The following is a 22,902-nucleotide window of genomic DNA, read 5'->3' as shown; positions in this document are numbered from 1 at the left end:
CTAAGGTTCAAAAGTCATTTTTAAAAAACAGAATGAATAATAGTTCATGTAGGGAAAAGCTCTAAGATTTAGTGAAAACAGAAATTTAGTTCATCTTCAGTAGGATATGGCTGTTCCCAAAAGGCAAATGCACTTTCAGTTACATTAATAAAGGTATAGAACCCAGACCAAAGGAGGTGAGAGTTCCACTTTATTCCATGCTGTTCAGATGTCATCACAATGTGTTATCTTCCATACTTTATATAATCCAAAGATCATCCAGAGGAGGACAGCAGTAAACACTCAATAAATATTTGTGGAATAAAAGTACAAGAAAAGTTAAAGAAACTGGGCCCAATTTTTATTTCAGATGATAAAGAAAGGATACAACAGACATCATTATATACTTGATAAACTGGGGACGTGAACCAGAGCCAGCGCCACTGCTGCATACCCCTCCCCTGTCTCTCCCTTCCTTTACGAATTCCTTGAAGCCTGGGACCATTTCCCATTTATCTCTGAGTGTCTGAGAAGCAGAAACAGCCAGAAGCTGAGCAGCTGCTAAGGACCAGACAGCAACCCGACAAGGCCAGGCCTGTGGCGCTGAGCAGTGGGGAGCGTGCTGGCCTCAGCATGAGAGCTGGCCTTTAGCTACGCCCGCTGCCAGGCTGAAGAAGCAGGCGAGGGGCTGGGCTAGTGGCTGAACTTTGGGTCACGCCTGCTGTCCCAGGCTGGCTTGTGTACTGGCCAACTGGCCTCCCCCCACCGAAAAAAACACCCCCCTGTGGGAACCAGCCTCAGCCAGCACCCTGCCTAAAGTCTGCAGCTGCCCACTGGCCCAGGTCCCTCTAAGCCCTGGGTTTCTCTCCATCCTCTCACCATCTGCCCGGCCCTCTCTCACCTCCTCCTGCTGGTATATCTACGCCCCTTTCCTTCAGCCCCTCAGCCTACCCTTCATCTCACCATTCCTTCTCCTTAGCATCGGACCTCATTTCTCTTATGCTCCTCTTTGCCTGTGCTCTGTGGCAACAGGCTGCTAAAATTTCACCCCTCACCCTCTCCTCGTACATTTTTTTTTAAAATTCTATAGCACTTTCAGGGTCAGAGAAAGCTAGAGGACTTCCCTCCTGAGGACTTAGGCTCCACCCCCACAGATAATAATAATAATAATCACTTTGCTCTACCTTTAAATGAGGTGCTATGAGAATCAGAGAAATCTATTCCATCCAATGGAAGCCCAGGAGTGGAGGGAAGAGAGGCCAGGTTTTGGAACTGCCTACCATGTCTGAAACCTGTCCACCCAATTCACCGGCTGTGTGACCACAGGGAAGTCACTTAACCACTCTGGGCACCGAGTGCAGAGTCTGGCACAGACCAGCCCACCATGCTCTTTACATGCTCCCTGCATCCTACTCTTTCAAAGAAGCTCTCACCACCCACCCCAACTCCAGAGTCATGATTCACCTCTCCTTCCTGTATATCTCTTTGGCCCTATTTAGTGCTTTCCATGTGCCAGGCACTGTCCTTAGAGCTTCGTGGATATCAACTCTCTTTAATCCTCTTAACAACCCTATGGGTAGTGACCATTAGTAATCCCATTTTATAGATGAGAAAACTGAAGTTCAGAGAATCAGCTGATTGTCACTACTTTTCTAACTGGAGCAGCAGCATCAAGCCGCCAGGGACCTCAGGGCCTAGCTAGTGGACATCCTATGCAATGCACGGCTCTCCCTGGACCGGACAGATGCTCATCCTGCGCTGCGCACACCCTCCCAGCCCCCCGAGTTCCCTCCCACACGTGCAGCTCCCAGCCTGAGTGGCAGCCTGCTTCCTGTGGCTCGTGGATCTGCTTCAGAGAGCAAACCCCTGGAAAGCTGCGTTCAAATCTCTCTCTCTCTCTCTCTCTCTCTCTCTCTCTCTCTCTCTCTCTCCATGCTCACAATCTCTCTGAGCAGTCACTGCACAGGCTGGACAGTCCCAGCTCCTTCACAGTTTCTGGATCTTTCCACATTCCAGGTGCTCAGCTGTTTATCGCTGGTTCTGATCCTTTTCCACTCGGCCCTCATCGTTCATTCGTTCCCCCATCCGCTCAACCACACAGTTTGTGCGCGTGCAGTGCGAGAGGCCCTGCGCTGGGACCACAGGTGGAACGTGAGCAAAGCCAGACGGGGCGCCTGCCCTCAAGGAACAGTTGGCAGGAGGAGGACAGACACGAGTAAACAAAAACACAAACACAGTGAGGCTCGCTGAGCGCTGAGCGGTATGAAGGGGAGGAAACCAGTGCCAGAGGGAGGGAGCACTTAGCTCCTCGCGGCTAATGAGCACTTACGTGCCAGGCCCTGTTACAAAGCCTGGACATGCATTTGCTCCTCACCGCAGCCCTGGGAACAGCTATTATTCTAACGCTGCTTTCATGCACTGAGGAAGCTCCGACATGAGAGGTGAAGCCATTTGTCCAAAGTCAAAGGACAGCAAAGAAGCATTGGGGATGGGACTGAATCTCAGTCCGTACTTTTAACCACTGTGCCGTCTTGGCTCTGAGAGGTTCAGAGAGAGTTCCTTAAGACTCAGTTCCCAAACTAACGACGCACATAGAAATGGCAGCAGCAGCCTGACCCTGTGGAGAGCAGTGGCCCACCCTGGCAGAACCCAGATCCCACACCACACTTACACCTCTGCACCCGAGTTGTGTCAGCTTCACCGAGACGGCAGTCAGCCCCAGCTCCAGAACCCCCCACTTGTTCTCTGACATCACCTTCGGACCTTAGGCCTTTACCCTGATTGGCTTCAAAGTGGCTGGAGGGACTGTCAAAAGATGTGAACGGGGCCAGTGGCCAGTCCCTGCCAGCAGGGCTTGCTTGAGACTCCTTGATGGGACCAGGGAGGGGGCAAGAAGGACTGCAAACTCTGGGGAACAATCACCCCAGGACCTACTTAGATCACCCAACTGGGGCTCACAAAATGTTGACAAGAATTTAGAGCTGACCAGCCCAATCCTCTTCTTGTAGTGAGTTGGAAACTGAGGACTCTAGAGGACAAATAGGGAGTCCCAATGTCGCCATAGGGAAGAACTCAGTGGAGTCAACTTTAGAAGCAGGTGTCCAGCTGCCAAGCCAGTACTCCGGCCCCTGCATCACACTAGCCCCCAGGAGAGCCGGCGCTGCCTCGCCCATGCAGGGAGGGAAGCAGGTGCCTAGCCACGTAACCACAAGGAAAGAAGCAGCAGTTCTGGGTGCTGAGGGACCCTCAGGGCTCAGGTAAAGGATGCTTGGGCTCCGGGTGCAGCCCAGTCGTGCTCTTGGAAAGATGACCAGACCAGAGCCTGGGGTGGGAAAGAGAAGCAGGGTGAGGGGCCACAGCTGGAGCCCCCTTCCTCTGGGTGCTCGTCCCCAGGGACCCCGCGGTGACTGCTGTCCGAGGAACACTGTGTTCAGGCGGTGAGTCTTGGCTCAAGCACCCTACCCTGGCAGAGCCCCAGCTGCCTGTTTAATAATGTACAGCCAGTCGGCCATTAACAGCAGATTCCAACAACAACAACAACAAGTGTGGTGGTTTTTATTGTTGTTGGGTTTTTGGTTTTTCCTCCTTCTTCTTCTTCCGGGTAGTTGGTGGTGGTTATGAAAAACAACTCTTGTCTGGCTGGCAGCCAGGGCAAGCACAGCTTGCCCAGGAGAAGAGAAATCCTGCCAGATCCCACCTGCCTCTGCCCACCCCCACCCCATCGTGCCCAGGCGCCGAAGTGCCCGCTGCCTCCTCCATATTCCCAGCGATGCCCGGGGCCTGTTACCCCAGGGCAGTCCTGGCAGCTGGAAGTCCCAGGGAGGCTTACAAGGATGTGGGATGTGCCTGCAGGGGCAGAGGGAAGGCAGGTGGGGCCCAGCTCTAAACGGGCCCGACGCTTCCTAGGAACCTCGCTTCTGTCTGGCCAGAGTCAGGAGTGGAAGGTGGAGCTAGGGTCGCCCAAGCAGGTGCGAGGACCGAGGTCCAGAATCAAATGGTCAGCTCTCCTGGGCAGAACTGGACAAAGAAACAAGGATCCCCAGGCAGTGGGCCTGGTGGAGAAAGCCCACCCGATTCTGCTACCTCTCCAGCCTGGCAAGGCACTGCCAGGAACGGGAATAAGCAATGTAGCATAGTGGTGAGGGCTGCCAGGGGCCTGGGCCCTCACGGCTTCACCTGGCTCCCTGGTGACCCTGGGCCTGTCTGTGCCCTCACCGGGCTTCCAACTTACCACCATGAGCAGAACCAGCCGGAGCCCCAGGCAGAGAGGAACTGCCAGGCAGATGCAAGGCAGACAGAAGTGTCCAGAATCGTGCTGATGACGGTGCTGATGGTGACGTGTTATCATTCATCCAGTTCTCAGGGTGTCGCAGGCACGGGACCCCCCCCATGACTCTGCTAGGCACGATGATTATCACCCTTATACAGAGGAGGGGACTGAGGCTCCTAGAGGTTCAACCACTTGTCCAAGGTCACAGACTAGTGAATGAGAGCGGTAGGACTCAGACACAGGCCACCGAACCTCAGGACTGTTACCTTGCTGCTTCGGTCAAGGGGAGAGGGCCACACCCCACGGGCCGAGAGCCCCAGCAGCCCCTCGTGGGCGCCCTGCGCATCTGCGTGCTGTCCCCTCCTCCTCCACTCAGCCTCCCAGCCTCTGAGCATGCCCGGGGGGGGGGGGCATCAGTCTCCTCTTGGTCCTTCACTTGCCTCCCACTCCCTAGGCCTCCTCAGGGCCCCCTGCTTCCCCCAGGCCGGGGCACACACAGACGCAAACACACAACCATACACACTCCTACTTGCTCATACACACTTAGGCATGCATGTGTGCACAGGTACCCACACACTACACACAAGCACATGCACCTACACTCAGATGCACACCCACACGTGAACACATACACACTAGCTCACAAGGATAGAAAAGCCTGTGCAGATACACACGCACAGTCTGCACACATCCTCCCATATTTAAAGGCCCCTAACGATCCACACTGTCACACACACACTTGTGCCCACACAGACATTTACACATGGACCCATGCACACTCACACAAGCACACTCCCATGCATGCACACTCACGCAGGCACACACGTGAACTCCAGCCACGAGAGATTTAGCACAGACATTCGCGGGTGGTCTGGGCAGGCAAAGCTGGACAGGTGTCGGCCCTGCTCCCCGGGTGGTTATTCCAACGGCTCGAGGCTGCCGGCTAATAATACCACAGTGCATTCCTGGCCGAGATAAGCGGCCCCAAGCATCCTCGGCACGTTTCGGCCTCTGTGTCTCACCTCTGTGGATTCCACCCACCCGCAGCGCCGCGCCGTCCAGGAGAGCCCCAGACGCCGGCGCAGGAGGAGCCCCAGACGCCCTGGCCAGGGGCCCGCCATGCTCCCCTCCATTCTGAGGCTCCCTCCCCAGGGACCCCAAGCCTGCTGTGGGCCTCAGTTTCCCCTCAGAAGCATCCACACAGGAAAGAGAGAAGGTGTGCACTCATGCTGAGAAGTGGGCCAAAGTACAAGCTGTCCCTCCTGCATTCCAGGCCCTCCAGGCTGGGCAAACACACGCCCCGCGCAGCCTCGGGGACTAAACACACATGGCCCAGACGCAACCTGTGGGTGCGGGCAGCTAACGCGGCCCCTCCTGCTAAGGGGGTGTTGGGGCAGCTCATCTCACCAGTTGCTCCACAACCCATGACGTCACTGCTAGGGTTGGGGGCCCCGGATGGAGGCTGGGACTCTCGGGAAACAAGGCAGGGCCCTGAGGAGGACGTGAGCGGACAGAGTCCTGGGAGGGCGCGGGAGAAGGGCAGGGGCAGCACAGAAGGAAAAGTCAGGCAGAAAAGAGAAAGCAGAGGTGGAAAGACACGGCGGTGGGCCCCGAGACGCTGGAAGGCGAGGGCAGCGGGGAGCGGAGGTGCAGCCGTCCGCAGAGGCGGGCAGCTGGGACGTCCTGTTGGGCCTTGGTGATCCGGGGCAGCCCCCACTTCAGTCTCTTTCTCACCCCGTAGCCCACAGTTCTAAAGTCTGTGTGCATGCGCGCACACACTCAAGCACACACATGCCTGCACATGCACACACACACAAACACACACCTAACTTTCAAGTGTCCCTCTCGGCAGCTTAGTCACTGAGGTCAAGAGCTGTGGTGCGCATTGCTCACTGCAGAACGACGAGGCCCCGAGAAGGGCTGTGGCTTTCCCCAGACGTGCCCGGGACCTCGGGAGAGAGCTGGGAAGAGAACCCCAGTACTCGCTTCCCTTCGGCCGCCCAGGAGGCAACCCCAGAAGCCCGCACAGCTGAGGCAGGAGGTCTCGAAAAGAAGCAAGGGGAGGAGAGAAGGTCACAGGCCCCAGGAACTCGGGGGGCACAACTCTCCCAGCCCCAGGGAGATGCAATCAGGGAGGAGCAGAAAGGCAGCCCGCGCCTGAATCCAGCAGACCAGGCTCGGAAAGGCACGACCTTGGCCTGCAATGAAAGCAGAGGGTGCTGGGGCGCTGAGGGCGGGGCCGCGGTGGCCAGTGCAGCTGAAAGAGGGGTTGTGTTCCCACAGAGCCCGGCCACCCCCAGCCAGCACCCCATGAGGCAGCCATGCTCTCCAGGGCCCTGTGACCCCACAGCCAGCCCCACCAGCACTGCCCACTGGCCCCTGCTCCGAGCGAGCCAGGCAGCCTTACATGGACATCTGAGGGACCCGGTATTCATCAGAGGAGGCCTCAGGGGAGACAGGCACAGGGCTGCCTCCTCCTCTCCCAACTTTACCCCGAAGTCCGACTCTCCCCAGTCTCTCCTTCCAGAGCCCCCTTCCTTCCTGGGGACAAGGCAACGGGAAGGGCAGGCCAAGGCCCGAGAGGGGAAGCTGGCATGAGAGGGCTGTTGGTTCTGGATTTCAGAGCTGGCTGGACAGAGACCCCAGCTGGGAGTCTGGAGTGAAACCCGTGCTGCAGGCCAAGCCGGGAGGGGAGCAGACAGACAGGCACTAAAGAAAACGCGACCCATGTCCTCAGCTGATCGGTGAAAAGACCGAGGCAATGACCTATGTAGTTACACGGTTATTATTGCAGAAAGAGACAGGCTAAAGCATAGTTTCCAAGTTCTTCTGCTTGATTCAAACCAACCAGCTGAAGCAAGACATTCTGTGAGATAATCAGGGAAAATTGAACACCGACGAGGTATTAGCTGCTCTTAAGAAATTATTATTAATTATGTCGACTGTGATAATGGTATTATGATAATGTTAAAGTTAAACGTCCTTATCTATTAATGATACATACTGAAGCATTTACAGTCAAATGATATAATGTCTGGAAGTGGCTTTAAAAACACTCCAGAAAAAAAGGGGGAGTTATGGGGGGGGCAGCTGAATGAAAAACAGCAAAAAGTTTTGAAGCAGGGGGTGGGTACAAAGGAGTTCCGTATACTATTCTTGCTCCTTCTGTATGGTTTAAATCTCCCATAATAAAGAACTGACCAAAAAAAAAAAAAAAAAGAGAAGGAGGAGGAGGAGGCAGGTCTGTCTTATCCATGTTTCCTAAAGTGTGGTATACAAGATGATTTTATTGGAAACATGCCTCAACAATTTTATTTTATTATTTTTGTATTTAGGAAGGAATTAAGACTATATAATTGTAGATTAAGCTCATAAATTCAATCATTAGAATGAGTAAAAGGTTAAAAAAGCAAGCCATTCTTTTAAAAAAAAAATGAAGTAATAGCGTAGGACGGTGATGACGGATAGGGTAGAAGGAGAAAGAGGACGCGCCCGCCGGCCGCTGGGAAACCAGTGAGCTCACCCAGCTCGCCCTGCGTGGACGCTGACACACAGCCCCGCACGGGCGGCTTCTGTCCTCTGCCCAAACTCTCGTCGCATCCTGCACACGCAGGTGTGCCGCCGCCCGGAGACAGCAGCCACTGGGAATGGACGGACGGGGTGTCGCGGGCGGGCGGATGGCCGGCACAGAGAGTGAGGAGGGTGAGGTGTAACGGCTAGTGTTGCCATCAAAGTCTCTGTGCTTCCATTACCTCCAATCCTCCCACAGCCCTCTAAGGAAGACATACATCATCGTGCCCATTTTACAGATGGGCAAACTGACTCAGAGAGGGTACGTGACTTCTCCAGGCTCCGAGGCCAGCGGGTGGCAGAGCCCCAGTTTGAACCCACATCTCTCTGACACCCAACCCTGCTAGCTGAATTTCGAAGGCAGGCAGGTATCCAGCAGAGCGGAAGCACAAGGCAATGGGAGAGGTGGAAAGTAGGACAAGAATGTACAGGAGTGAGGAGGAGGGAGGAGGGAGAGGGAAAAGAAGATGGGGAGGGCCTCGGTGGCACCATAGGTTTGGGGGGACTGAACAGCTGTTACACAGAAGTGGTAAAAAGGGGGAAGCTGCAGCAAGCTGAATGGAGGTCAGACTGCTAGGGCACCGGGAGGTAGAAATGGAAGGCTCTGGGCCTTGGTCAGCATCTCAAAACATCACACTTCGGAGCTCTGAGCCAGAAGTATCTCAACTCAGTATGAGAATGTAGTTATTCCACGCCTCCCGGAAGTTCTAGTTGGTAGTCAAATATGTTTGATTAACAAAAATGGGGATACGAGTATAATTTCTCAAAACATAGGTTCATGGGGGAAATATTAATAAAAGAATCCTTTCATTGTCCATCAGAGCCTGAAACAGGCCTGAAGACAAAGGGGTTAGGGTAGTGCCCTGGAGAGTAGCCTGGGTATATGTATATGTATATGTATATGTATATGTATATGTATATGTATATGTATGTATGTATATATACATATATTTGTTTTTTTAAGGGACAGAGAGTGTCAGAGAGAGAGAGAGATAGGGACAGACAGACAAGAATGGAGAGAGATGAGAAGCATCAATCATCAGTTTTTCGTTGTGACACCTTAGTTGTTCATTGATTGCTTTTTCATATCTGCCTTGACCACGGGCCTTCAGCAGACCGAGTAACCCCTTGTTCAAGCCAGCGACCTTGAGTCTAAGCTGGTGAGCTTTGCTCAAACCGGATGAGCCCACGCTCAAGCTGGCGACCTCGGGGTCTTGAACCTGGGTCCTCGGCATCCCAGTCCAATGCTCTATCCACTGTGCCACCACCTGGTCAGGCTTGCCTGGTTTTCTAACTTGACACATTTAGGAATCAGGGAGGAAGGTGTTAATGATAAACCTTCCTCTACAAAGCGCTCAGCCCCCAGGAGAGCCCCATCCATCTTTCCCAGCAGCTGAGATGTCCCAGGGAGGCCCAGCCCTGGAGCCCATCTCTCCTCCCATTCTTGCAGCTGAGGACCAGGTTTATGGGAGCCGAAAGCTGCCGGGGGGAGGGCAGGTGGAGGGAAGAGGGGGTATTGGAACTTCAGCAGCACAGGGACCCCCCCACTCATTAACTGCATGAGGTTGGGCCAGCAGCTTGATCTCTCTGAGCCTCAGGGGCCCTTCCTCCCCTCCCCGTCCATGTTAAAACTGGAATAATAATAGCAACTTCCTCTCAGGGTTGTTTTAAGAATTCATTGACATGACCCATGTAACATGCTTAGCATGGAACCTGGTACAACTGCTTAATGAATGGCAACCACTATTATTATTATTATTATTAACAACTATCCTATCTGAGATCCACAGTTGGGTCCTTTGGCATCCAAGGCTCTGATGAGACTGGACGAAAGAAGCGCAGGTTGGGCAGCCAGGACAAAGGAGGCCGAGAGGGGTGAGTGGCAGCAGCCCAACTTCATCCTCTCCAGGAATGCAGGGCCAGCGGCTGGGGTGGGGGGCGAGGGGAGATGCCTCGCCGCTGAGGTCAGGCCCTATTCAGAGCTGGCAGAGAGTTTATCATCCTTACGTGTGGGGAGGTGGGGGAGGAGGGAAGAGGGAGGAGGGAGAGCAGCGAGAGGGAGGGGGAGAAGCAGCTGCAGAAAGCGGTGGGAGGGACCCACTGGGAGACCCCACCAGCCCCCCCTCAACTTGCCCAGTGCATTGGGGGCAGGAAGAGTGTCAGCTTCCGACAAAGGAGACCCCCCCCCAGCCCCCAGCCAGGAACAGGACATTCACCCCATAGTGTACACTATTTCCAAAGCTCTTCACAGCCACCCAGCAAGCTAGGTATTATTTTCATAATCTCCATCTTACAGACGAGGAAACCGAGGCTGGGGCTGGTCAAGCTCACTGACGAAGGATGCTCACTGATACCAGTCCCGTCTCCTGAGGCTGTCACTACCCAGAGGCTGAGCTCAGAGAGGTGGACTGGTGTGGCGTGAGAACAGATGAGGCCTTCAGAGGGCACAGCGGCCTGCGCGGTTTCTCCCCAGGTCAGTGCAAGGCCAGACCGGACTCCCAGACGCCCTTGCGGCTCAGCTCACCATCCTGCCTCACAGACACATGCGCCACCAGTGCGGGAAGGCTAGGCCCGCCCCTCGGCACACACACCACTTCCATTCTCCACATCCCAGGCAAGGGCTCCCAGAGGCCCCTTCGGTCCCCGGGGCCTCTTCCCTGGCTCCTCACCACTGGAAGGCTCCTCTCAGGACTAGCCCAACTGCCTCCAGCTGTGGTTTCAAACTGTTTCCTCCTCCACTGTCCTTCATGAGATGAAGAAAATCTGGTTGGCCTCAGTGACTGCACCGGGTACCCACTCCTCTACTGAAGCTGGAACTACTTCGGGCCTCAGTTTCTCCTTATGAAAAGGACAGTCGGCATACAGGGTGGTGGGAAGGTCAAGGCCCTCTCAGCAGGGGCCGTCTTCGGAGATATAGCTAGGGTTTTCCTCTCGCACAAAGGTCCCTTAGTCCCTAGTTTCCACATCTTCTTCTGCAGTCCTGGGAAAGCCAGGCCTCTCCCCCTCACCCCCCAGCAGCCTAAAGAACCTCAGGAACCCTACCCATTAGAGAGCCTTGTCCAGCAGCCGTGACCCCCTTGCAGGGCTGTGGAGGGGGGCTCGCCAGGAATGGAGAGTAATAATGGCGAGTAAGACAGTGACATCTTTCAGCCTGTTGTATGGAATTAAAAGAATAAAATCAGTTGCAGAAGGTCTCCCTGCATCTCCAGTTATTCCCCACGTGACCTCAGGATATTTCACACACACACACACACACACACACACACACACACACACACACAGGCACGCGCCCTACAGCCACAATTCCTGCCTGGGCTCTGTGGTTAACCCACTTTGGTCTCTCCGATTACCCTCTTCCAAACTGATCAGATCAGAGAGAGGAACTGCAACGAACAGCACCTCTGCCTCTCCTAGAGGGGAAGGGGACCCAGGTGTGTCCCCAGAGTTTGGCTGCAAGTCCTGGTCTATGCCTGAAAACAAGCCCTGGGGAGGGATGTTCCCACTCAGGTTCCCAAGGCAGACATTTAACATCCTTCTTCTGATTCCTCCCACCTACCCCAGAACAACAATGATTCTCTCACTCTACAGGTGAGAGGAGGGATTTGCCCAAGCTCTCACAGAGGGCAGGAATCAAAGGTCAGATCTGGATCTGGAAACTAGACATACTTTCATTCCAAACCAGCCCGATAGGATCCCTGTTTTCTCCATATACCCACTGACGTTGACATGTGAAAAGCTAAATGACTTTCATGCATCTCATAGAATAGGTGGGTGCGATGGCTGGCTTTCTGTGTCAGCTTGGTTAGCCTAAGGTAACTAGGACTGAATCAAACACTAATCTAGGTACTACAGCAAGATATTTTGTAGATGAGGTTAATATCTATACTTAGTTGACCTTGAATAAAGGAGATTATTCTCAGTAATGTTGGTGGGCCTCAACCAACCAATTAAAGAGTCAAGAGCCTGACCAGGTGGTGGCGCAGTGGATAGAGTGTCGGACTGGGACAGGAAGGAACCAGTTTCGAGACCTCAAGGTCGCCAGCTTGAGCGCGGGCTCATCTGGTTTGAGCAAGGCTCACCAGCTTGAGCCCAAGGGTGCTGGCTCGAGCAAAGGGTCACTCAGTCTACTGTAGCCCCCCGGTCAAGGCACATATGAGAAAGCATTCAATGAACAACTAAGGAGCCGCAACGAGGAATTGATGTTTCTCATCTCTCTCCCTTCCTGTTTATCTGTCCCTCTCTCTGACTCTCTCTGTCTCTGCCACAGAAAAACAAAAAAACAAACAAAAAAAAGATATTTTGTAGATGGGGTTAATATCTACACTTAGCTGACCTTGAATAAAGGAGATTACTCTCAGTAATGTTGGTGGGCCTCAACCAACCAATTAAAGAGTCAAGAGCCTGACCAGAAGGTGGCGCAGTGGATAGAGCGTCGGACTGGGACACGGAGGAACCAGTTTCGAGACCCCAAGGTCGCCAGCTTGAGCACGGGCTCATCTGGTTTGAGTAAGGCTCACCAGCTTAATCCCAAGGTTGCTGGCTTGAGCAAGGGGTCACTCGGTCTGCCGTAGCCCCCCCCCCCCCGTCAAGGCACATATGAGAAAGCAATTACTGAGAAACTAAGGTGCTGCAACAAAGAATCAATGCTTCTCATCTCTCTCCCTTCCAATCTGTCTGTTCCTCTCTCTCTCTGTCACAAAAAATAAATAAATAAAATAAAGAGCAAAGAAACTGAAGTTTCTTGAAATAGAAAGTCTGCCTCAAAACTGCAACGTCAACTGAGTGCCCAGCCTGCCCTATGGATTTCAAACTTGCCTGTCCCCTACTGGCTCTGTTTCTTTGGATACCCCCGATAGGGCGTAATAAAAGAGGTCAAAAGCCTAAAGGAACTCCCAATGGCAATAACGGGGTCAATCTGATCCAAGAAAAATAATGGAACACTGGACTATAACCTATAAAATAAAGTACATATCCAAACTCCATAGTGACATATATAATAATTGAATGAGCCTGACCAGATGGTGTGGTGGCACAGTGGATAGAGCACTGACCTGGGACACTGAGGACTCAGGTTCAAAATCCCGAGGTTACCGGCTTGAGCATGGGCTCAGCAGCCTGAGCACAGTGTTGCCAGCTTGAGCATGGCATCATAGATATGACCCCATGATCACTGGTTTGAGCCCAAAAGTCACTGGTTTGAAGTCCAAGGTCACTGTCTTGAGCCCATGGTTGCTGGCTTGAGCAAGGGGCCACTGACTTGGCTGGAGTCCCTGAGTCAAGGCACATATGAGGAGCAATCAATGAACTAAAGTGCCGCAACTACAAGTTGATGCTTCTCATCTCTCTCCCTTCCTGTCTGTCTGTACCTGTTCGTGTCTATCCCTCTCTCTTTCTCTCTCACTAAAAAATAATAATAATAAAGAAAAATAAAGAATTGAATTGAATTAATAAATAAGGGACAATCCTATACCACAGAACTCCAATTAATAAATGTAGAAGAATGACAGGTATAGAAAATCAAATAAACCCAAACCTGCAACAGAACTGACCAGTGCTCTTCAGAAGTGCCAAACCCACAAGAGACAAAGCAAGACAAAGAAACTCTCTCAGCCTAGAGGAGGCTAAGGAGACATGAGACTAGACACAATATGGGGTCTGGAACCGGATCCTAGATCCGAAAAGGGGTAGCAATAGAAACATTGGCCAGCCTGACCAGGTGGTGGCGCAGTGGATAGAGCATCAAACTGGATGCGGAAGACCCAGGTTCAAGACCCTGAGGTCACCAGCTTGAGCCCAGCTCATCTGGTTTGAGCAAAAAGCTCACCAGCTTGAGCCCAAGGTCACTGGCTCGAGCAATGGGTTACTCGGTCTGCTGAAGGCCCGCGGTCAAGGCACATATGAGAAAGCAATCAATGAACAACTAAGGTGCCACAACAAAAAACTGATGATTGATGTTTCTCATCTCTCTGCATTTCTGTCTGTCCCTATCTATCCCTCTCTCTGTCTCTAAATAAATAAATAAAATCTTTTAAAAAAAAAAGAAAGAAAGAAACACTGGCCAAATTCTACTAAAATCTGTAGATTAGTTAATAGCATCAGATTAGCACCAATTTCCTGGTTTCAATAATTGTATAATGGTTCTATAAGAGGTCAACATTAAGGGAAGTTGAGCAAAGGGCACATGGGAACTCTTTGTGTCATATTTGCATACTCTCTGTAAGTCTAAAATCATTTCTAAATTTTAAAAAGTTTTAAGTCAGTTCTAAAGAAGACACAGAATAAAGGTTGGAATGAGAGCCAAAGGACAGGTAAAGATTTAAGTCCTTGGAAGGGAAGAGAGATTCAGCTTGGGAAGGTCCCCAGATGCATTAGGGAATCGGAGGAAGGCTGCTAAGCCTAGACGGGCAGACGGGAAAACTGCAGATTGCTCGGAGGGCACAGCAAAGGGGCCTGGCCTAGGGAAAGGGTGGCCCAGGTGGAATACATGGGTATGCCAGCTCTGGAATCATCCCCTGGAGACAACCAGACTCAGTGCCTAATGATAATAACCACGATGCCACCCCACAACCATGGCTGTCACAAATCACTGGCTACTGTGCACCAGGAGCTGGAAACACTCTTCGCATCGAGATCATTAAATCCTCACCACAACCCTGCAACAAGGTCTTTATGACCCAGGTTAATAGATGAAAAAATTGAGAATCAGGGCACTTCAGAAAATGGCCCAAGATCACTCAGCTGTAAGCAGGGGAGGGAAGAAACAAATCCAGTTCTGACTCAAGTGCTCCAAAATTTTAGAACAAAAAAGACCTTAACTTCCCCCAGTCCAATCTCCTTCCCCACAGTGCAAGATGGCTGCTGAGAGCTTACCATCTCACAAGACAGCCCAGTCCAATGGGGACCATTCAATTGTCTTCCCTGGCCGTTCTGCTAGGCTTAATGTTACAGAACTTCCTCCACCCAACCTGAGTGCAGCTTCTGATCTGGGACCTCTTTCTCAGAAGAATGATAATAATAATTGCTAGTGTTTATCTATTGATCTAAGCACCATATATGCATTCACTCATTTAATTTTCACGCTAATCATACAGGGTAAAGACTATTTTCATGACTTTTACAGACTAGAAACCCAGCTCACAAAGAGGCGAAGCAACTTGCCTCTTGACAGAGGTAGTGAGCACCGGATCAGATTTCTTGCCACACCACCTCCAGGTTGGAGTCTCCCCTGGAAGCTGTCCCAAAGTCTGGGTTCAACCCCTGGGTCCTGCTTCCCCCACCTTCCTGGCTATGTGAGCACGTTGCTCAACCATCTCAGCGCATTTCCTCCCATGTGTCCTAAGGGATTCTATTAATACCTACCTCTTAGGACTGCTGTAAGAATTCAATTAAATGGATCCTCTCTGTGCACGGATAGAGGATCTTTGTAAACCAGTGTGATTTTCCGAGTGCAGGAGGGGACACTGGAGTTTTTCTGCTGCCTCCGATCACATCTGACCCATGGGTGACCTTCCTCCCCTGCTTCCTTGAACAGAACCCAGTTTGAACCCAGACACCTCTGGACACCCTCGCTTGGGTGCCCCGGCCCAGCAGGCGGAAACAGGCCAGGGGGTTAATCTGTGACTTGCTCTGTGCTTCGTTGTGCCCCAGAACACACACACAAGCTTCTCCTTCTACTGCCCCCCACCCCTCACCCCTGTTAACATCCCACCCGGCCTGTCACCTGAGGGGGTCAGGGGAAGAACAATTGGCCAAGTCACCCATCAGCCAGGAGCCAGAACCTTCAGAGAGAAGGTGTGGGGCCTCATAGATCTCGGGCAGAGAGAAGGATGAAGGGGCCAGCAGGTGACCACAGAGGGCCAGCAGGTGACCACAGAGGGCCAGCAGGTGACCACAGAGGGCCAGCGGGTGACCACAGAGGGCCAGCGGGTGACTGCAGGTATAAGAGCCAATGAGAGAAAAGGGACTAGGGGCTATGGTCATTCTTGGGGAGCTGGCCAGGCCTGCTAGCTGGTGCTTTTCTGGGGCACTTAGCTGTTGTTATCCTTGGGTCTCTGATAATAGAGTAAGAGATATTTATTGAGAAAGAACTTATCACACGCCAGGATTTTACCTACATTTTCTCCAATCCTCACACCATTCACTGCAAGCTTGGCTGATATCAGTGTCAACATTTTTATACCAATAAGGAAACCATATTTTGAAGGTTGAGTGACTTCTCTGATATAACGCAGCTCAGGTAAAGGACAGAGTTAAGATCCGCCTGAGCCCAAGGCTGAGGGGCTCCTCTCAGGACCTCCAGGTTCTGGAAATGATTCCAAGTCAGTGGCGTGGGGGCTCAGAAAGTTACGCCTGAGTTTTGACCTCCAGGGAGAGCTGAGCAAGAGCAAAAGCTGGCTTCTTGGGCGGCATCTCAGGGCCCTCTCCTGGGACCAGCAGCTTCTCTCAGGCAGAGACAAACGTCCCAGGAGGCGGGGGCTGCAACTGCTAACTGCCGGGCTCACCATGCCCCACAAAGGGGAAGCCCACCTCTCTCTCCCTCACTCCCCCTGCTTAGCAGACTCCAGCAGGCACTGCAGACGCCCCGGCTAAAAGCTGAAAGCAACCAGGGAAGCTGGCATGGGCCAGGGAGTCCAGAAGTCACACCTTCCCTTCCCACGCCACGGACAGGGCTCCTGCTCTGTGCTGACCCCTCAGCCCTCCTCATACCACAGGCTCCAGCCTCACAAGATCCCTCGCGCTCTTAGGGGGAAAGCGCTGGCCTTTGTTCTTTCCCGCACAGGTCGCCACGCGTCCCGGACCCCCGATCTGCGTCTCCCTTCTCCCCCTCCGGCTCTGATTCTCCCTCTCCCACTTACCTTTCTTTCCCTATCTTTCTTTCTATCCCCTTCACTAACTCCTCTGGTCTCTCAGGTGCAGCAAACCTCCTCCCCACCCACCCCCGTGATGTTTACACAGCCCCAGTCAGAAACGCTGAAAAATATGAGACCTTTTGGGAGCCACATTCCAGGAAAATGAGAAGCCTGTCACAGCTCAGTGTCACTCTCTCCCCCGGCCTTGCTCTCTCGCCTCCTTGGGGAGCAGGGTGCGTGCATGTGCGCACACGCACACACTAACAAACAGCCTGTGACACACTCCACGCCTACTTATTAACCCATGAAGGTCCCACAGTCCATTACCTCAAAGAGAACTTTAGAAAGATTGGGGTGAGGAGTGGTTGTTACAACTTCTTGCAAATCTTTATAAAGCAGAGAGGAAAGGACTTCCCACTCAAAACCTACGTCATCCTTGACCCCCTACCCCAGGGTAGGCACTGGGGAGGCAAAAGCCAGGAGAACACAGTGGCTGGAGGAACCAGCGGCTTCCTGGGGGCCTGTACCCAGCAGGAGTGTCCAAGGGCAAACACAGGTCACTCACATGCTGTCAGGAGGCCCTAGCATCAGACTCACTGGGGTGTTAGATAATAAGGCAGATGACTGGGCTCAAGCCCAGATGCACTGAACCAAAGTTAAGGATGGCAGGGATATGCTGAACGGTCTCACCAGGTGAGACTGAAGCCTACTGACAGGTGATGCAAAGGAATGGTGACCAAAGGCTCTTCCCTTTAGAAATCAGAAAAATGAGCTTCAGCAGCAGAAGGTAGTAGCGTAATGTGGAACAGGGGAGGTCTCCTGCCTGTAGTAAGAAGCCATAAGGCTTTGGAGCCAGATACTCAGACCCAAGCTAGAACCCCAGGTCCACTGCTTGCTGGCTGCATAACTAGTGCCCACTGTTTCACCTCGGATTTCTCACTTGATAGTGTGGCCAATTATATCTGCTTTGTGTGTGGTTTTTCAAGGATTCAAGGAGATGAGTATCAAGTAGTCACTATGCAAAGGACACTCAATAAATAGTGACTATAAACAAAGTGATTACTATAAAAGATGCTGTAAGAGTAAAAGAGAAAGTAGGTTCTTTGAAAAGTTGAACAAAGTTGACAAACCTTCAGTTACACCGACCAAAAAAAAAAAAAAGAGAGAGAGGACTCAAATTACTAGACTCAGAAATAAAAGAGGGAACATTACTACCAACCTTACAAACATCAAAAGAATTTTGAAAAAATACTATGAACAATTGTATAGTATGTCAAAAGATTAGATAACTAAGATGAAATGGATAAATTCCTAAAAAGATACAAATTACCGAAACTGACTCAAGAAGAAAGAGAAAATTGGAATAGACTATAACAAATACAGAGATTAAATTAGCAATAAATAAAACTACCCACAAAGAAAAGCTCGGGCCCAGATGGCTCCACTTATGAATTCTACCAAACATTTCAAGAATCAATATCAGTTCTGTACAAACTCTTCCATAAAGTGGAAGAGGAGCAAATACTCCCCAACTCGTTCTATGAGGCCAGTATTACCTTTATACCAAACCAAATTAAGCCATTACAAAAAAAAGGAAACTAAAAACCAATGTATCTTATGAAGAGAGATGCAAAAACCCTCAATAAAATACAGGAAAGAGAACCCAGCAACATATAAGAAGACATATAGCACCATGACCAAATGGAATTTATTCTAGAAAGGCAAGGTTGTTTTAATAACTGAAAATCAATTTTTGTCACTAAATAAGTATCAAGAATAAGATAAGGCCCTGGCCGGTTGGCTCAGTGGTAGAGTGTCGGCCTGGCATGCAGGAGTCCCGGGTTCGATTCCCGGCCAGGGCACACAGGAGAAGCGCCCATCTGCTTCTCCACCCCTCCCCCTCTCCTTCCTCTCTGTCTCTCTCTTCCCCTCCCGCAGCCAAGGCTCCATTGGAGCAAAGATGGCCCGGGCGCTGGGGATGGCTCCGTGGCCGCTGCCCCAGGCGCTAGAATGGCTCTGGTCGCAGCAGAGCGACGCCCCGGAGGGGCAGAGCATCGCCCCCTGGTGGGCAGAGCGTCGCCCCTGGTGGGCATGCCGGGTGGATCCCGGTCAGGCGCATGCGGGAGTCTGTCTGACTGTCTCTCCCCGTTTCCAGCTTCAGAAAAAAAAATACAAAAAAAAAAAAAAAAGATGGGCAAAGATTTTGAATAGATATTTCTCCAGAAAAGATAGACAAATGATCAATAAGCATATGAAAAGATGCTAACATCATTTGTCATCAAGGATACCAAATCAAAACCACAATGGGATGTCACTTCATACCCACCAGCATGGCTATAATCAAAAAGTTAGATAAGTGTTGATAAGAATGTGGAGAAATCAGAAATTTCATACATAAAATTTATATGAAGAGGTAAAATGATACAGCTATGTATGGGCAGAAGTGTGTCGCCCCCCCCCCTCCGCAAGAAAAGATAGGTTGGTGTCCTAATCTCCAGTACCTCAGAATGTGACCTTACTTGGAAGTAGAGTCTTTAAGTTAATCAAGAGTTAAATTAAAATGAGGTCATTAAGGTAAGCCTTAATCCAAATGCCTGTTGTCCTTATAAAAATTTGGACACAGCCTGACCAGGCGGTGGCGCAGTGGATAGAGCGTCAGACTGGGATGCCGAGGATCCAGGTTCAAGACCCCAAGGTCGCCAGCTTGAGCGCGGGCTCACCTGGTTTGAGCAAAAGCTCACCAGCTTGGACCCAAGGTTGCTGGCTCGAGCAAGGGGTTACTCGGTCTGCTGAAGGCCCGTGGCCAAGGCACATATGAGAAAGCAATCAATGAACAACTAAAGTGTCGCAATGTGCAACAAAAAACTAATGATTGAGCCTGACCTGTGGTGGCACAGTGGATAAAGCGTCGACCTGGAAATGCTGAGGTCACCAGTTCGAAACCCTGGGCTTGCCTGGTCAAGGCACATATGGGAATTGATGCTTCCAGCTCCTCCCCCCTTCTCTCTCTGTCTCTCCTCTCTCTCTCTCTCTCTCTCTCTCTGTCTCTCTTCTCTAAAAAAATGAATAAATAAAAATAATAATAATAATAATAATAAAAACCTTTAAAAAAATTAATGATTGATGCTTCTCATCTCTCCGTTCCTGTCTGTCTGCCCCTGTCTATCCCTCTCTCTGTCTCTGAAAAAAAAAATTTGGACACAGAGACAGACAGACACAGAGGAAAGATGAGTGAGGACACATAAAGAAACTACCAGTTGAAGACAGAAGATTAGAGTGATGAATCTATAACCCAAGAAACCAAGGATGGGCCACAAACCACCAGAAGATAGGAAGAGGCAGGGAAGGATTCCCCGACAGTTCTCAGAGGAGCATGGCTATGCCCACACCAAGATTTTGAATGTCTAGCCTCCAAAACTGTGAGAGAATAAATTACTTTAAGTTAGTGAGATTGTGGTATTTTATTATAGCAACTCTGGAAAACAGTTTGGCATTTCAAAAAGTTAAACATAGAGTTACTCAATGACCCAGCAATTCCACTCACAGGTATATACTCAAAAGAAGTGAAAAAGTATGTCCACACAAAAACTTGTACATGAATATCCATGACAGCATTATTCATATTAACCAAAAGATGGAAACAGCACAAATGTCCATTAACTGATGAATGAATGAATAAACAAAATGTGTTATACATATGCAATGGAACATTATTTGGCCGTTAAAAGGATACACCTTGAAAACACTCTGCTAAGTGAAAGAAGCCAATCATGAAGACCATACATTCTATGATTTCATTCATATGAAATCTCAAGAATAGGAAAATATGTAGAGAGGGAAAGCAGATGAGTGTTTGCTTAGGGCTGGGGTGGGGGGAGGGAAGGGATAGAGGGACTGAGGAGTGACAGCTGGAGTGGACAAGGTTTCCTTTCAAGGAGATGAAAATGTTCTAATATTAATGGATAGTGGTCACATAACACTGAGTATATAAAAAAACCATTGAATTGTACACTGTAAATGGGTGAATTGTGTGGTATGCAAATTATACCTCAATACAGTTGTTACCAAAAAAAAAAAAAGTAAGAAAGGCCCTTGACCCCAGAAGGCATTATTATTACACACTTGACACTGTTCCTGGTGCTGACCAAGACAGCAAGGACAGCGACGGGTCGCTGAAGCGGTACACCAGCAGTTCTCAAATGTGGCTGCAGAGGAGATCTACTGGGAAGCTGTTATTTCAATCAACTTTATTGAGGTATAATTGACATACAATAAAGCTTATAGTCCAATCAGTTTGGCAAATGTATAAATCAGCGTAACCGCCACCACAATCATAACAAAGAACATTTCTATCACCCAGAAGCAGTTCCCTTAAGTCCTTTTGTCATCAGTCTCCCCACCACCCCAGTTGCAGGAAATTCCTGATCTGCTTTTGTTACGATAGATTTTGCCTTACAAAGAATCGCATGGAAACAGAATCATCCAGTTCATTCTCTTGTGTGTCTGGCTCCTTTCGCTCAGCACAATGTTTTTGAGACCCACCCACACTGTTGTAACACTAGTTCACGCCTTTTAATTACCGAGTAGTATTCCACTGGACCGCTACATCACAATCTGTATGTTTGTCCACCTGTTTTGGAATATTTGGGTTTCTCCAGTTTCAAGCTATTGTGAATAAAGCTGTTGTCTATTTATGTACCCCTTGTTGTGGCCATGTTTCCATTTCTCCTGGGTAAACCCCTTGGAGTGGAATTGCTGGGTCATCTGGCAGGTGTATGTTGAATTCTGCGGAGTGGTCAGACGGTTTTCCAGAATGGCTCTGCCATTTGACCCTCGCACCAGTGGTTGCCACTTTTAAAAATCCCCAATGCTTCAGTCATGCCTCAAACAAATGAAATCGAAATCTCTGGAGAGTAGGACCCAGACACCAGTATGTTTACAGCACACAGGCAATCCTAATGGACAGACCAGGTCTCAGGTATTCTGAGGCCAGCAAACAAGCAGAGCACACAGTATATTCACCTGCAAAATCTCCTCATTCTTCCTTGATAATGGGGAGAGATAAGAGAAGCAAAACACATGCAAGTATTGAGTTTTTGGCACCAGTGCCCTCAGCAAGCTTTGCTGGTCTCGCAGATTCTCCCCACCTTCACTGAGTTAGGAGAAGGCAGGAGGAATACAAAATAATAAACACTATTAACATTTTGACCACTTAATTCTGAGCTTGGCATTTTAGTTGGGTTATCATTCACAGTGTTCACAAGGATACTACAAAATAGGTCCTACTATAACCCCCATGTTACAGATGAGGAAATAGGGGCTCAGAGAGGTGAAGTAACTTGCCCAAGGTCACACAGTCAGTTATTGATGTAGTCAGGATTTAAACTCAACTTTCTGTCTCTAAGGCCAAAGAGCTTAAAGCTGGACTCAGAGCAGTCGATGGGTCCCGGGGCCATCAACCTCCCCAACCCAGCTATTACAGGTAGCAGAATACAACAAGGCTCCAACACAACCGTGGAAGAAGGTTGCAGGTGTGTTTATGAGAGAGCAGGAAGGTGACGTGTGATGTGACTAAAAGGTGAGGGTTAATTATGGGATTTCCTTTTCTTTCAAGCTTAAAGAATGAGAGTTAAACCCCTATAGTACAGGGGAGGAAACAAAGTCATTACTGCAGCCTCCTCCCTCCTCCCACCAGGGACTTGGAACAGGGCGGTCTGGGCCCGGGAAGAGAGTAGGAGAGAACCAGAGGAGGCAGGAAGGAGCTGCCCAGAGGCCCAGGGGTGGGTGATCTACCTGCCCAGAAGCTGCCTGGTTTTCCTTTGACTCTTATCTGACCTAGAATGAACAATGAGAATTTTGCCAGAAGGAGCTGCTCTTGTCAGCTATTTCAACACAAGAAGCCAATCAGGAATTTAAAGTGTTGCTCCCAAGTGTATCTGAGAATTAGAGAAAACCGTGTGGGCTATGCAGGTATTCTCTCTTTGCAACTTTTTCGTCAATCAAAAATGATTCTAGGCGCTGGCTGATTGGCTCAATGGTTGAGTGTGTGGCCCAGTCAGGGCACACAGAAGAAGCGATCATCTGCTTCTCCACCCCTCCCCCTCCTCATTCTCTCTCTCTCTCTTTCTCTCTGTCTCTCTCTCTCTCCCCCTCTGCAGCCATAGCTTGACTGGTTCGAGCACATTGGCTCTGGGCACTGAGGATGGCTCCATGAGGCCTCTGACTCAGGCACTA

The 22,902-nt window shown here is 50.4% G+C and overlaps 1 protein-coding gene across 10 annotated transcripts in view; it reads right to left on the bottom strand.

Moving 5' to 3' along the window:
• The window catches only part of TNS1 (tensin 1), a 192,508-nt gene that overhangs the window by 152,200 nt on the left and 17,406 nt on the right, over positions 1-22,902 (bottom strand). The window contains exon 1 of one of the 10 annotated variants that reach the window (XM_066233399.1): positions 16,806-16,824. The exons of the other annotated variants lie outside the window; for them this stretch is intronic. The gene's annotated coding sequence lies outside the window, so the exon portion shown is untranslated. Of the gene's footprint in view, positions 1-16,805; positions 16,825-22,902 lie in introns of those variants that run through there. 10 annotated transcript variants of the gene reach the window in all.

Source organism: Saccopteryx bilineata, chromosome 5, assembly GCF_036850765.1.
Source record: "Saccopteryx bilineata isolate mSacBil1 chromosome 5, mSacBil1_pri_phased_curated, whole genome shotgun sequence".
Lineage (NCBI taxonomy): Eukaryota > Metazoa > Chordata > Mammalia > Chiroptera > Emballonuridae > Saccopteryx > Saccopteryx bilineata.
The sequence above is the reverse complement of the archived record's forward strand: the minus strand, read 5'-3'. Positions and strand labels throughout refer to the sequence as shown.